The sequence below is a fragment of the Fistularia commersonii genome, chromosome 30 (assembly GCF_037954325.1).
Source record: "Fistularia commersonii isolate RoL2024-O1a breed Wild chromosome 30, RoL_Fcom_v1.0, whole genome shotgun sequence".
NCBI classification, from domain to species: Eukaryota; Metazoa; Chordata; class Actinopteri; order Syngnathiformes; family Fistulariidae; genus Fistularia; species Fistularia commersonii.
In genome coordinates, this window is record NC_141313.1 from 3286153 (window position 1) to 3301151 (window position 14999).

Sequence of the window (14999 nt, forward strand, 5' to 3'; positions counted from 1 at the left end):
TAAATATGAGTATACATTTAAATAAAGGAGATAATTAAAAGACATCCACAAAAATACAGCAAAATAAACAACAACAACAGGAATAATGATGGAAAAAACAGCAATGGTAAGAAGAGACAAACAAAACAAAAATGATAAAAAAAAAATTTTAAAAAATGGAAAAAAAACAGCAAGGGTCGTATATTATATAGAATATGTAATAGTTGTGTCAGAAAGTTGGCAAAGCAAAATCTGATCCAAGTCTTTCTCGGCTTGTGGGGGTTTTTCCACAACCTGGCAACCCCGAGGAGAACCGAAACATTTGGTGATAAACATTTCCTTACAGCGTGTAAACACTGCAAAGGTGGGGAGAGGGGTGTTGGAATAAGAGCCTCGACGGATCATTTTGAATTCAAAATGTCGTGTGAAGGCATCCCCACGCGTGGACTCGGTCTAGACAGTTACATGCCCGAGTTAACTTTATTTATGCAAATGAGGGAGCAGGTCTGTGCGAGCAGACACCCGGACTCCCCCCGCAATGGGCCGAACATTTGCAGGATTCTGCTTTCAGTGAATGAAAGGGTTTCTGATTATCATGATAATTAGTCAAACCCCACCCCCACGCAAGCAGCAGCAGCCTGTCAGCTGCGAGCGCAAAACATCTCCCCGCATGGTTTTGTTTTGCGCTTTTTTTTCCCCCACGCAGACGCAAAAATCTGCACGTTTCCACGATGCAGCCAAGATTGACTCTTTTTTTTTTTTTTTTTTTTTAAATAAAGGGTCCGTGGGCTTAAGGTGGCTCCGGGAATAAGACACACCCACCCCACGCCCCCCCCCCCTCCACGCAAACACGTGTTGCAGGAATACGGTTGAGGGTCTCAAGATGTTGGGGTGACGCCAACGCCGTGCACGGCCTGCCTGCGTCTGCTGTGGGGTGTGGAGGAAGGGGGGGGGGGGCGTGGGAGCATCCTCCCCACGGCCCTCATTAGAATGACATCGCCCGCCTTGCATAATATGAGCCCCCCCACGGAGGGTGGGAACGTTTTACCTCACTGGTCGGCGCGGGGGGGCGGGGCTTGGACGGCGTATATGATTTTGGACAAATGAGATGTTAAAGCCACTTGGAGACGAACGGCGGATGAGATCGGACGCCCCCGGCTCCCCCGCGCGGCGTGGAAGGTGGGGGGAGTGGGGGGGGGAGGACGTGGAGGGCGGCCATGTGACGAGAGGCGCGGGGAGAAAAAACACGCACGACGGAACCCGTTGGGGAATGGACGGAACCGGTGGGACGTCGCGATGCGCCACGGATGAAGCCCACCCCTGAAAAAAAAAAAAACAACCCACGGCTCCCCCGCACGCCCTGCACCGGCGGGCCCCACGGTGCAGCCCGCTCCGCAGCATCCCGCACGGACACGGTAAGAACACCCGCGGTTTTTTGTTTCGTTCCCGCATCTTTTCCACGCCGAGTTGAGACAAAGGAGGAGCAACAGATCTCGCCGTGTGCTCCGTGGGTAGGGAGGGGGGGGGGGAGTGTGGATTCAAAGGCCGAGCGGCTGCACCCCCCTCCATCCCACCCCAAGCCCGGTGTGTGTTTCCACGGGCGGTGCGATGCGTCCACAGCGCGGGGCATCCTGTCACACGCAGCCTCCGCGGCGTCAGCCCCACTCGTGGGTGCAGCCCACTTTTCATTGCTTCCTTTTATGACTCCAAAGTCCGGTTGAGTTAGTCCGCCGTGGGAGTTTTTGCGTGGGAGGGGGATGTCTCTCCACGCGTACACCCTCTAACGTGCATCCCTTGTGTGACCACGGGAGGAGAGACCCCCCCCTCCCTCCTCCCCCCAAGGCTTCCACAGCTCCCACGCCCACTGACACGTTTTGACCCTTTCTCAAACTACCGGATTGCGTTTTAATCCCACTTCCCAGATTATTTCACGAACGCACATTGGAATCCACGGGGCCATCACACGAACTCCCCCCTCCTATTGCAGATATCCACGACGTTTGCACTTGTACACGCCACGAAATCACGTCGCGTCGTGGCCTCGGGCGGTGCGAACCCTCCACCCTGCACACGTTGTGTTGTGTTGTGTTGAGTTGTGTTGTGGCTGTCAGCAGATTACGGGCTAAAAAGCTCTAAACGAGGGGAAAGCATGTAAAAAAAAAAAAAAAAAGGTGATTATTGTATGAAAGGCTGTTTTGCGTGCGTGTGGAGCCCGGGATTATGTGCCCGTGGAGGGGAAGCTCTTACATAAGGCCCGCTTAATCTGCGGGAGAGCAATTTGGATCTTCGTCTAACGCATGTATGGACACGGTCTAATCTCTGGTTGAGGAATTACATAATATTGTTTTTTTTTTTATTGTTTGTTTTGTTTGTAAATGCGGGGAAAGTGCGGGAGAAGGTGGACGCACCGGTCCGGTGGAGGTGTTGGGAGGTTGGAGGTGCAGAGTGAAGGCCACCTGGAGTAGCAGGCAATTTGGCACACACGTTCCACGCGGCGTGGACCGACCTCGCCCGCTGGAGTCCACGGTCTCGCAGTGTGGAGCTGAGAATGATGATGGGTTGGGGATCAGGAGGGGGCAGAGCTGGAGGAGCTGCAGGTTCAAACACACACACACACACACAGGTGTGTCAGTATACGAACTTAAATTTATTCTATTAAACACACACACACACACACACCTAAGCGCTCCTCCTTCCAGGTGAACGTGACGCGTCTCAATCCACCTTTGCGAATGATTAAATTCCACGCGGGCCAATGACAAGCCTAGTTTACACAGGGTGCTACTGTACTGCAACACACACACACACACACACACACACGCACATGCACGTGCACGCACACGCACGGCGCGCAGTAGCAACACGCTGTGTGGAACTAATTGATTACTCCTGGAAATCATTTTTAAATCCTTTCGAGATCCTTTTGTGGACTCGACTGTTCCGCTCGTATTTTGCAGCATTTACAGCAGCGCCCCCCTCCATCCCTCCATCCCTCCATCCACCCCTCCCTCTCTCCATCCCTCCATCCCTCCATCTCTCCCTCCATCCACCCTTTTTATGGTCCCGGTAATCTATTAAAGTAGAACATCTCACTGTGTCGCTTGTCATGTTACGTTCAAGGAAAACGCGTTGAATCCCCCCTCCACACACACACACACACACACACACACACACACACACACACACACACACACACACACACACACACACACGTACGCGGACCCCGGGGGTCACTGCGCGCATCGCAGGGCCTGTGTATTATTTTACGCTCGTGTTGCGGATTTTAATAATAACAATAATAATAATAATAATAATAATAATAATTATCATTCGGGTTGTTATGATAAAATAGGTAAAATAGATTGATGAAGAAAGACCTCTTCTAGAGAAAGACTTAAACCCGGCGCGTTTGCGTGGGATCGGTCCACTACTTGGTGGTCACAGCTCGTGGATGAGGTGCGAACGAAATCACGGGGTTTTCACGGCCGTGACGTGGGTGAGGGTGCGGGTGATAGTCGGGGCCGCGGCGTGGGCGAACACACTTTGTACAAAATGTCAACGCTGACGGTTGTGAACGGCCTGCAGGACACACACGTGGAGAAATATAATATATACGTAGCGAATACGCACACACACACACACACACACACACACGCGCGCGCGCGCGCGCACACACACACACACACACACACACACACAGTGGGTGCGATTGATCCACGGCCTTCGCATATCTACTAAACTGTTCCCTTTGCGAACATTCTGGAAGTGAACAAATGACGGGGAAATTATTATTTTTCCTTTTTCTGTACCTGTAATTCTATTTTTAACATTTTTTTTATTTCACACGTTACAGCAGCGCGAATTTCACCACCTTATTGTTTGAATATCGTCTCCATCGCAGCACCTCCTTGTGTGTGTGTGAGTGTGAGTGTGTGTGTTAATTGGACGTCACACCTCGCTGTTATAACACGTTCATAGACAGCGGAAGCTCTGACGTCACCCCCCCCACGCTGCTTGTCTTTTCTAAAAAAATAAAAATAAATAAAAATATTTTCGAATACACTGATTTAAAAAAAAAATCTGTATATTTCATAAAAAAATCTCAGAATAAATGTGTCAAAAAATAGTCAATCAAAATATCAGATAAATTGTATCACACAAATATCTCCTAAAGCTAAATTAAAGTCTTTGAGTAGAGTGTGACTAATACATACACTTCCAATATTCATATTAAAGGCAAATATTCAGGTTTTGTAAATGTAGTAAAGCTTATTAGTTTTCCTAAACCCTTTAAAACAGGGCCATTGTGTATGGTGTGTGTGTGTGTGTGTGTGTGTGTGTGTGTGTGACGCTGGGATTGTAAACCCAAGGTAAAGTGAGGAGTGCTTAAGCTGCTCGGGTTCAAGAGCGACGCTCACAGTTTGGGGAATTTTTCCGAGGCTTGGGATGAAGGTGGCTGAAGGAAGGTGACCGGTCGGAGTGGGATTCTCACACCGGTGTCCGGAGTGGGCTCCGCACACACCGGCGCGTGAGGATGTGTGTTTCTACGTGGGCTTTTTTTTTTTTTTTTCCCCCCCCCACCGTTTATACTCAGCAGTAATATTTTTACAGGGGAGTTTGTGTGGATGATTCCCTCCAGTGCCGTTTAGCCCCGGCAGCCTCCGATGCCCTCGTAAAGGCTTTTATAGGCTGTTGTCTTTAGTTCATTAACGGTCCACTCTGATGCCTTGTTTTGCTTTGAAATCCTGGAAGAGCTCATTCACATTTCAGTCAAACAGAAACACTTAATAGCTCGGAAAATGTGTTTTCCCCGGCAGTTTCCCATGTGGATCTTTTAGTCTGGCTTGTTTTTCATCTCATCCCACGCAGGCTTCTTTTCGGTCATTTTTTTACTCCTTATATTTTAAGGACTGTGTCATAAGTCCTCTGCATTTACATCGCAAACGTATATGAAGAAGCGCTTGTGCTTTGTTTGGCCAATTTTGCTCCTGAACACACTTTTGGCCATTTTGTGTTTGCAGGTGTACTCCAGTGTGTGTGTGTGTGTGTGTGTGTGTCGCTGGCAGCACGCTGTGTTTTCAGGCCTGAGGGGTTGTCTGTTATCTTTGGTTATCTAGCTGTATGAGTGACGTACATTCTTCATAAAGCTAGATAACCGAAAGTAACAAGAATCCCATTACACGCCTGCACAGCAGAAGGAAGGACAACGGGAGCGAGAGGCGGAAGCTGCAAACGATGGCGTGGAGGTACGACGTGTTACATAAGGGGCCGTTGGAAAGAGAGAGTGGGATGGCGGCGGCGGCGCGGGAGGGGAGATGGAGGAGGGGGGGGGGTCTCATGCAGCATCTGATGTGCGCTAATGACCGTACAGATAATTAGAGATGAAACTCGGATGGCAGGGTATTTACTGCTGGACGAACGGATCGTCTTCTCCCTTCAAAAAAACAAAAAAACAAAAAAAAAAACACCACACCCAGAATGAACAGTGCGCGGCTATTAAATCAATGGTAATAAGAAAATAAATAAATTCAAACAAGCTTGCATGATATCGGTGTAAATTAGGAGTGTAGCTTTAATATTTTGTACTTTTTGGCTGTATTGTATTTTAATGGCTGTATGTGTTTTAAAGCTGTGTTGTGAATTCCTGCAGTGCTTCTTTTTGCCACTGTGGTGCTCCAGCCAATTACTTCAAACAAGATTAAGAACAGCTCTTGTCGGAGGTGGATGGGAAATAGTTCTCAATTTAAAAAGAGAAGAAAAAAAAAACCCATACAGAAAAAACATCCATTCTTTTTTCCTTCACGTGCGGTTCGAGCTGAATGTCGCCCTTCTTCGCCGACGTGAGATAGTCTGGTTGTGACCTCTAACCTCTGCTGAGATGTTTTTTTTTGTTTGTTTTTTTTTCAGGAAAACATACAGACCATACTAAATTCAAGCAGCTCCAGTGTGTGTGTGTGTTTGTGTGTGTGTGTGTGTGTGTGTGGTGCCACCCGGTTTGTCCTCAGGGTTAATTTTAATCTGCTTGACCAAACATCTGCATTGAGGCTGTGGATTTACTTGAATTCACACCCCGCAGAAACTGCTTTTTCGGGGTTAATTTGCGCCCTAAAAGGTTTACAGTGTTGAGCTCAGAGGCCCCGCGTAGCTCCGGAGCGGGGAAACTCACATCTTCACCTTTGTGTTTTATTTATTTCATTAATAAATAAATAAAGAAAGAGAGAAAGAAAGAAGCAAATCATGTAAAAGCAGCTACATTTGTTTCATGAATCAGAATCGGCGGGTAAAAGAGCCTCCGCGGGTTTTTGTTTCCTCAAGACAAAGATTTAATTACGAGGTGCCGGTTCTTTCTTTCCCCGTCTCGTAAACACACGCACACACACATATACACACTAATTAGCTTCTTTTTTTTTTTTTTTTATTCCAGCGATGCCTTGTAATTAGCTGAGTTTTTGGTTTCGGCTGGCAGGAAGCCGCTGTTTGCTGCCGTCGCCATCGGACGAGGTGTGGACCACAAGCTCGGGCCCCATGTGTTTAAACACCTACTAAATCACGTCATTTGCAACTTGGAGGCAAGGGAGGGGAGAATTATTCCGGTCCCAGGAACCTTCAGGGTTTTATCCACTTAAATACTGAAATTAATAACCAATTAACAGCCAGTAGCTTCATCAGCTGTTTTTTTTTTTTAATTTTTTTTTTTTTTTTTTTTTTTTATATAAGATGACGCTGATGATTTTTGGGTTAGTTTTCTTTTCGGAAAACGAGGGCAAACGCGGCTCCTCCGGGATTCTCGAGCGAGCGTCCTGCAAAAGAGGCAGCCGGAGAGAGGTGAAACTAAACAAAGAACAGCCACAAGAGGCAATTAGCGGCACTTTGCCATCGTCGGGAGCGTCTCGGACCCAGGGCCGCCGCAGATCCTCTGCCTCCGTGCCAAAAGATTTCAATAGACTTTGTCCCCAGAAAAGGAGACGGTGTGGCATCGGTGGGACAGAGAGGAGGTGGAGGAGGGGGGGACCTCCGTTTCCCATCCCATCCTTTATAACACGCTTACAGGAGGCTTCCCCTCACAAACCTCTAACACTAGGCTGAGCCAGACAAAAAAAAAAAAAACCTACATCTGTTAAGCCATTCAAATAGGATTCATCCAGAAACTTCTGAGATGGGTTTCCTTTTCATCCCGCGAGCGGATATGAAACCTATCAACCGGCCACGTTTGACACCTTTACCGGGATTTTACGTTTTTTCCACCTTTTTGTGTGAAGGACAAAGGATTTGTGCCCTAAAGAATTCAGTTCCATCCACTGTCCTGTTGCCTAAACGCACCTTCTGGCACTTTCAGCCGAGGTTGTACTTTCCGCATGCAAACGTCCCAACATGCTTCTCCTTTCTTTTTCATGCTCATTCATTTCATTTTATTCTTTTGAGTTTTTGTTTTTTTTTCCCAGCTTGGATTCTCAGATGGTTGGTTCTGATTTGTATGCATTTGCATAATGAATGTCATTTGCATGCTCAGGGGCAGACCATACCATGAGAACGGCTGCGTTGGTTGTTTTTGTGTGTGTGTGTGTGTGTGTGTGTGTGTGTGTGTGTTCATGCATGGGCACATAGTGAGTGTTTGTTAATACGTGTGTGGCGTATATAAAGCACATGTAAATTACATGTTTTTTGTTTTTTTTTTAAACCCAAACAGAGCGTGTTTGTGTAAAAAGGGGGTGTTGTTTAACGCGCCCCCACATTGTATCAACACTTTATTCCTTCATTCGGGGATGCGAGTGTTTGTGTGTGTCTTTGTGTGTGTGGTACATGTAGGGCAGCAATCTGACAATCACGCTTCTTTCACTCTCTCCACCTCTTCCCCCTGTCTTGATAACCGTTCAGCGTTGCACCAACTAGAAGAATGAAAATAAGAGACTCCCTCTTCAATCCCATAATCCTCCTCTTCACCGACCCCTCCCTTGCCAGTTTGTGCTCCTCTCCCACACAGCAAGTCACAGTCACCATCTTAGGTGTAAGACTGGCACAAAATGGCAGCTGAAGAAAGGGAACGTGGATAAACCACCTTCCCCCCGCTCCATGTTGGCCCCGATCCTTTCCGCGCCATTGGTCGCCTCAAGACACTGTTAATTACCGCCAGTGTGTTAATTGTGGAGATCGCCCCGAGAGACGGCGGGGAAGGGATGAGACGCGGGGAGAACCACTGGGCTTTTGAGTCTCTGCAAGCTGGCATTTTTAAGGGCAGCTGTGGTCCCTGCGTCACTTTCGCCGCGCCCGCCGCCTCGCTGCAGTCTCTGACTAGCCACCATTTTGGGGGGTGGTGGTGTTGGTGGGATCCGAAACGCTCTGAAAATGACTTTCAGGCTGACGCGCGTGGAGGGAGGGGGGGGGGTTCTGCAACATTAATTAAATTACCCCAAGCTTTTTTTTTTTTTTTAATTACAGAGTTATAATTTGCAGCAGCGGCATTATTTCTGCACGCGCCACGTTTGGTGAGGACGGCTCCGTGTGATGCGGAAAAGACAGACACCTTTGCGATCACGCACATTCGCGAGGAGCCATAATTAGCAACGCGGCGGCCGTCGTAAATCTGCAACTTTTCTCACATTTGAAACGCACTTCCCTCCCATTTGGCTCGGAGAGGGAAAAGCGTTGCCATATGGATACTATTATTATTATTATTATATTACAACGAATCCTTGACTTCACTGGCATTTCGGCTGCGGCAAAAGTCCGGGGATGGAGATTTAATTGGAAACGATGGCTTGATAATGGAGTTATTTCCTTGTCACATTTAGTTTTGTTGTTGTTGAATTAAAAACCGACCCGTCCCGCCTCACTCTGATCTTTACAAGCATTTTTTTTTTTATCGATCTGAAAGAGATCGGGAAAGAAAAGTCAAACCGATGTAATCCTACAGCTGGTGTGAAAATAAACTTTTGAGTTTGTTTTTTTTTTTTTATTTTCCATATGAAAAGTAGCCATTTAGCGGGGAATATGAAGGAGATGACTTCATTCCGCGTGGTTTCTGACCCGACTATTGAATGCGCAGCTTCCACCCCGATTTGCCAGAAAACAAGGGACCCTCGGAAGGGAGAAGGGAGGAAAAAAAAAAAAAAAAGTATGGTGGGCGAGTGAAAGGGGGGGGGGGGGAGAGGAAAGGGGGCAGACAGACAAGGAGAGGCAGCCTGCGACAGTGAGATCTCAATAGTGAGAGGTCTTCTTTGTGTTTCTGTGTGAGGTTTATTTTAGGGGGTGCAGGGGGCGTTGAGAAAAGAGGAGAGAAAGAGAGGGTGGGGATCCCTTCTTGGGCCTTCAGACAAGCAGCACATTGTCCTCCCCAATGTGTGGCGGCACTTGTGGCGTAACGCCATTATTTAGGCCAGTGGAGGGAGCAGGGGTCTGGAGACCAGCTTAACCAAAACGCCAATTAGAGCTGGATCGTCCTGATTAATGGACGAGGGAGATTGGTAAACAATGCCGGCCATTGTTAACGTAACCCTCCTTCTCACACACACATACACAAACCCCCTACCCCACCGGTTTCTTTCACACAGTCCCACCATCAGCACACACACACACACACACTCTGTCAGTCATGCCAGGGCTCAGACGCCTGCCATTAGCATGCTGCTCTTGATTCCGTATTTAGTTCTGCAAGCTTTGCTGTTACGTTTGACTTAATCAGAACATACAAATTGGAAAAGATGTGAAATAATAATCGCACCGACGCACCGAGCAGGAGGAGCGGAGGAAACATTGAATCCATATTGAATCAAAAAAAAAAAAAAATCAGGAGTGAATAATTTCTTGTTCTTTTTTTGTAATATTCAAGTGTCTTAAATATGACATTGGTATTGTATTTTAAGAACAAATATGAGAAAAGTGACACTGCGTGTAGTCTGTAAACGGTAAGATGTAACCGAGGTGTCTGTCTTCAGAAGCTGCGTTGGGCTCATTTGTTAATCCCACACCATGCCATGCTTGGCTCTGCATTTCAATACGTCCTACTTTATTGTTTTTTTTAAGCATATGCGCTGCATAATTAGCCAGCACATACTCCAATCAGGGGGATGCCAGTGTGGGGTTTCCATGGCGACCCAATCAGGGCCCCCCCCCCCCCATACACACACACACACACACACTGATATTCACACATGCACACACCTCCCCCTCCTACTTGGCTGCAAACAGGATGGAGAAAAATAAAGCGTGGGAAAAAACAGTTTCAGACAATGATGGAGAGGAGGAGGACAGAGGAGAGGAGAACAGGGAGGAGGAGGACAGAGGAAAGGAGAGGCCCCAAACTGTAAAACATAGCTAAATATTTTGGGACATTGTCTTTTTTTTTTTTCCTTGTCGGGCTGGGTTGAGAGTTTGTTGCCTGTTATTACTACATAGTGAGTGTGGTCTTACAGCACAAGGCGCCTCGAGCACTTCAGGTCCGTTCGTGCTCAAAAGCTGCTCAGTGGAAAATTCCTCTCTTTGCAAACGAATGTGGGCACGTGTATATTTAATTTCCATTCTGTTTTCACCAACATGTGCACAAGTTACGCTAAAGTGCTGTGTTGATGCGGTCATTCTGCTCCCCGGTCTCCGGGCCGGTGTCAAATCCCCGCGGGAGCTCCTCTGACGCCACAAACAAGAGAATCCGAGGATCGCCAATAATTCAGAAGTGATTTTAAAAACTAGCTGTAAATGCATTGTCGACTTGCACCGCCGCAGAATTTCCTTTAAATGCCGCTCTCTTCCTCTAGGGTGTGTGAACACCACGGGATCCAGGCGTCACCTGACTTTGGCTCCGCACAGTTTGGCCCTCGGACCCCGACTCCGGGTGAAAACGGGGGTCGCCTTCCTCAACCAACAGCCGGTTTATACATCGCCAGGCGATGTTGGAGGAAAGAAGAGCACGATGGCGCGAAGCCAGGCCCGGGATCCCGTGACGAGGACGTTCGACCGCTGTAGCAGAAATATCAAGAAGACTCGCCGCGGGCGGAGGTCCGGAGCAGGGTGACGCTGCAGCACCAAGGAGATGGATTCGTGCACGCCTGCGCGCGGTTGCCGTGTACATTGTGTTCTCGGGATATGCTCAGCACAGCTGTTCAGGAAACATCTGCACTAGATTTCCATCTAGGTCACTCACATGTGCACACGCGCACACAAACACGTAACCTGTGTACGTAAGTCTATGTGTTTATTATAGATATTAGTAATATTCATTTGGCCAGTGCTTAGATAGGTTTTTATCTTTCACAAAAAAAAAATAAAAATTCTATTTTGATTTTCTTTTACAAGTCTTCTCTCTATGATAATGAAATATTTCTATGTAGTATTTAGTTCACTTATTGTTGCTGTTGAATATGTCTCACGTGTGGAGGTTTGAAGAGTGGATCGCTAATCAGGACTGTGTCACCGGATGAGTGGGAACATTTACCGCTGTGCTCGTGGCAGAGCGACGCGCACGTTCTCTCGAGCGCTGATGACTCACAGACTCGAGAGTCTATTTGTCGAAATCTCACCATCACCCATCAAATTAACGTTTGACCTTGGAAAACGGTTTTCGGTGAAAGCCACATGGTTTCCCGTATTTAAAAAGAAGAAAAAAAAAAAAAAAGACGCTTAGATTTTTTTTTTCTACTGCACGCCTGTCGTCACCACAGGAAGTGCTGTTTTGATGTCCAGACACATTTTACTTTCTTTTAATCTATGCAACAAAATTGTAAATTTTGCACAAACTGTGTTTGCACTGAGGATCTGTTAAGTTTACACTGAAATGCACTGACTGGGTTTCTGTGTGTGTAAAATGACGAATCTTCCTTTACATGTTATGACGTTTGAAAGTGGACATTTATTATTTGGAGTGTTTTACTGTCTGAAAGTTTATTTCCTTTGTGTGAGAGAGAATTTGTGAATGTGTGCTCTTAGAGAGAACGATTAGGGGAAGTATTGTGATTTTTTTGTATTTTCTTTGCATTAGATTCATTTGTAGACGAGCTCAGGTTGTTGTAACTTTGTACTATGCAAATGTTTGCACTGCAGTTAATGCGACCCATTAAAACTCTTCCTCCTCACAGTGAGACAACAACCGTCTGCTTGTGGATTTGTTTTATCCTCTCCTGCGTGTCAAAAAATGGGCCCGGTGAGCTAAATCACTTGCAAACAAATCAAGAGTTCCAGCCGGGGTTAGACAGCAATAGACCCGCACTCGCCGCGTTCTAAGTTTCTCTTTTTTTAAATGGAAATCTTTCTCCAGTTTGAAAGTTATAAACCCGCTTTGCGAAAAGCCCAACAGATTCTGGTTTTGCCTCCTGAAAAGGAAACGGGAGGGAAAAAAAGAAGTCCAAAAGCCCTAAACGTTCCGTCATGCAAATCTTCAGCGATCTGAGTTGAAAGAAAACACAAACAGCTATCCGAGATGTTCAGCGCAGCGGCGTGTTAGAAAACAGCTGCGTCCACAACTCCAGATGTGACTCCACCATCCATCTTCCACATCATTTCAATTTCCCTCGCTCTTGAGCGGCGCAGCAGCGCCGACCCAGAGCCGCTCTTAATTCAGAAAGAACTGGATCGCTGTGTTCCACTCTTAATTCATTTTGCGCTACTTACGAATTTAATGCGCGAAATAAAAGGCCGGATAATGTCAGACCGCATTAATGTAAATTTTATGAAACTTTGCCTCCCTGTGAATCTAAAGATTGATTTCATTTATATAAATGAGAATTTCATGATATAAAACGTGGAGGCTGACAGGTTGAGTGGAGCTGTTTCAGATTAAATACATGATATTTATTTATTATGCCGGCAGGCACCATTCGATTCCATTATCCCTGAATAAATCCAGAATAAAGACCTGGTTAGCTCTGCGCTGTACGGCTGCGCACCGACGGCACGGAAACCATCAAGAGGAGGGAAGCGGCCTGCGCGGGCACTTTCGGTACAAATCACCGAGCACTGTTTACACGTGTTGCTCAATTCCGGAGGAGACTGCAAGTCACATCTGCAGGAGTATCTGGGACAACAAGCAGATGCTCTCAAGGACGTGCAAGCCAGTGGATCCAGCTGCGTGCTGCCTGTGGAAGCATATGGAAGGAGGCGCGGGGGAGGCTCCTTTTCGGCTCAAAACAAGGCAAAGGGCCGGAGGATGCGCCGAGGGGACGCCGTTCACGGGCTTCCGGTTCATATCTTGCGAATGTGAGGTGTGCGAAGGAAACACGGCGCAAAGTGCGAGACGGTGAGAGTACGATAGACAAAGGCCGTATTATTCTATCTGCATGATCAGTGTTTCTTGATTCTACATTTGTAAAATGGAGGTTGGAAAAAAGATTTTAATTGAAATAAAAGGATTAAAATGATGGTATATTTACATTTCAAAACAAAACGACTGAAAACAGGGTAAATTAGGAATTATAAATTAGAATAAAACAACTTACTCGGTTGAAAATCTCTTAATACGGTGAAAATTTGTCAGGCTCTTTTTTTTTTCTGAGTTAATTCTTTTCCAGATTAAGGGGGAAATTCCAGAAACTGAATTTGCAAGTACTTTCCTACAACCTGCCAGGAAAATCCCAGCGGGGGATATTCATGGGTTTCTGGCGTCTCTAGTTTAGGGTCGGGACCTGAAACGATGAGAACCCGTGTTTTGCTCTACCTAATCCGGCAAGTTTACACAACACCATCCATTCATCCATTTTCTATACCACATATCCTGCACGGCGGGTCGCGGGAGGGGAGGGGGGGGCGATCACAGCCGGCGTTGGGCGAGGGGCGGCGTTCGCCCCGGACCGGCTGCCAGCAGATCACAGGTCGACATGGAAACATAAAACCATCCGCTCTCACATTTACACCTACGGTTAGCGTTTTTAATGACCCTGCGGCAGGTCCTTGGGAAAGGAGCCGCAGAACCTGGAGAGAACATGGACACACACACACACACACACACACACACACACACGGGGAGGGGTATGAAGCAGATGTTTGATCGCGATGAAGGGAAAGCTGTGATTGGATGGGGTTCACAAGAAGTTATAAATATCAATTTAAATAAAAATTACTGGAAAGTAGGAGACAAAATTCCACCAAAATGGCCTGGAAAGACTTGTTTTGTCCCGGAAGATCGTTGAAGCATGGAATTGTTTTCCAGACACGTAAAGCACAACACACTGCTGTTTCAGAGTAATAAAATCATGTAATTGATCACATTAATGATCGGGTGATGAGGACTTTGAAATTTCTCTCCCATTGCTCCCTCTATTGCAAATTTTTGCACATTTATTTGAATAAGATGCTTGTAAAAACTAGAAATATTGAAAAAGGACTACCAAGCAAAATAAAGCAGGTTAACCTTATATTTCTCTTGCTGATTAGAGGAACATTACTCTCACTTCACTAACATAATTTATTACTATTTCTGAGTTTAACAGTGATTCTGATCCGCTTAATTCGGAAAGCATGTGAGAGTCTGGTGCCATCAGGAGTGTTTTTGAAAATTGAAATTCTGTGTGCAAGAAATACTCCAAAAACATCTTCCCAATGTGGTCATACTTTGGAGCTGGAACATCTAGTTGCTCCCGGTTTCTCCGATGTTACGTTATTATATTTCTTTAGCGTGTGTGAACGAGTTGTTTTTGTGATTTGTCTAATTGTTTGAGCCAAAAATTGCCCCTCGGGAGGCGAAAGAAGGATTTCTGTAACGGACCTGAGTTAAGTCGGGGTGCGAAAGAGTGTTTTTCTTCTCCTGACTGACTTTTAACCCAGAATCCCCATGAATGAGGCGGGACATATGACAGGTAGTCGGAGCAGCGGCTCGGCCTTCCAGACAGCAGCACAGTTACGGGAACCGTCTGATTATAATAGAATCAATAACAAAACAAAAGCTCACGTCTGGGAGGGAAGTCGTGGGAAGTGCCGCCAAGGGCCTGATTAGCATTCTGTGCCGCGAGTCCCTGTAGGCCGTCTCCTGGAGCACCCCGACCCAAAAGTGAAGAATGGCTGCTTGGGAGGGGGCAGAGATGGAGAGGCTGCGGAGGGCC

The 14999-nt window shown here is 46.7% G+C and overlaps 1 long non-coding RNA gene across 1 annotated transcript; it reads left to right on the forward strand.

The window, feature by feature from the left end:
* Positions 1 to 1095: 1095 nt before the first annotated feature.
* Positions 1096 to 11240, forward strand: LOC147216124 (uncharacterized). Its single transcript, XR_015109186.1, has 2 exons — positions 1096 to 1394; positions 10728 to 11240. It is a non-coding gene; the product is annotated as an uncharacterized LOC147216124 (long non-coding RNA).
* The last annotated feature ends 3759 nt before the right edge of the window (positions 11241 to 14999 follow it).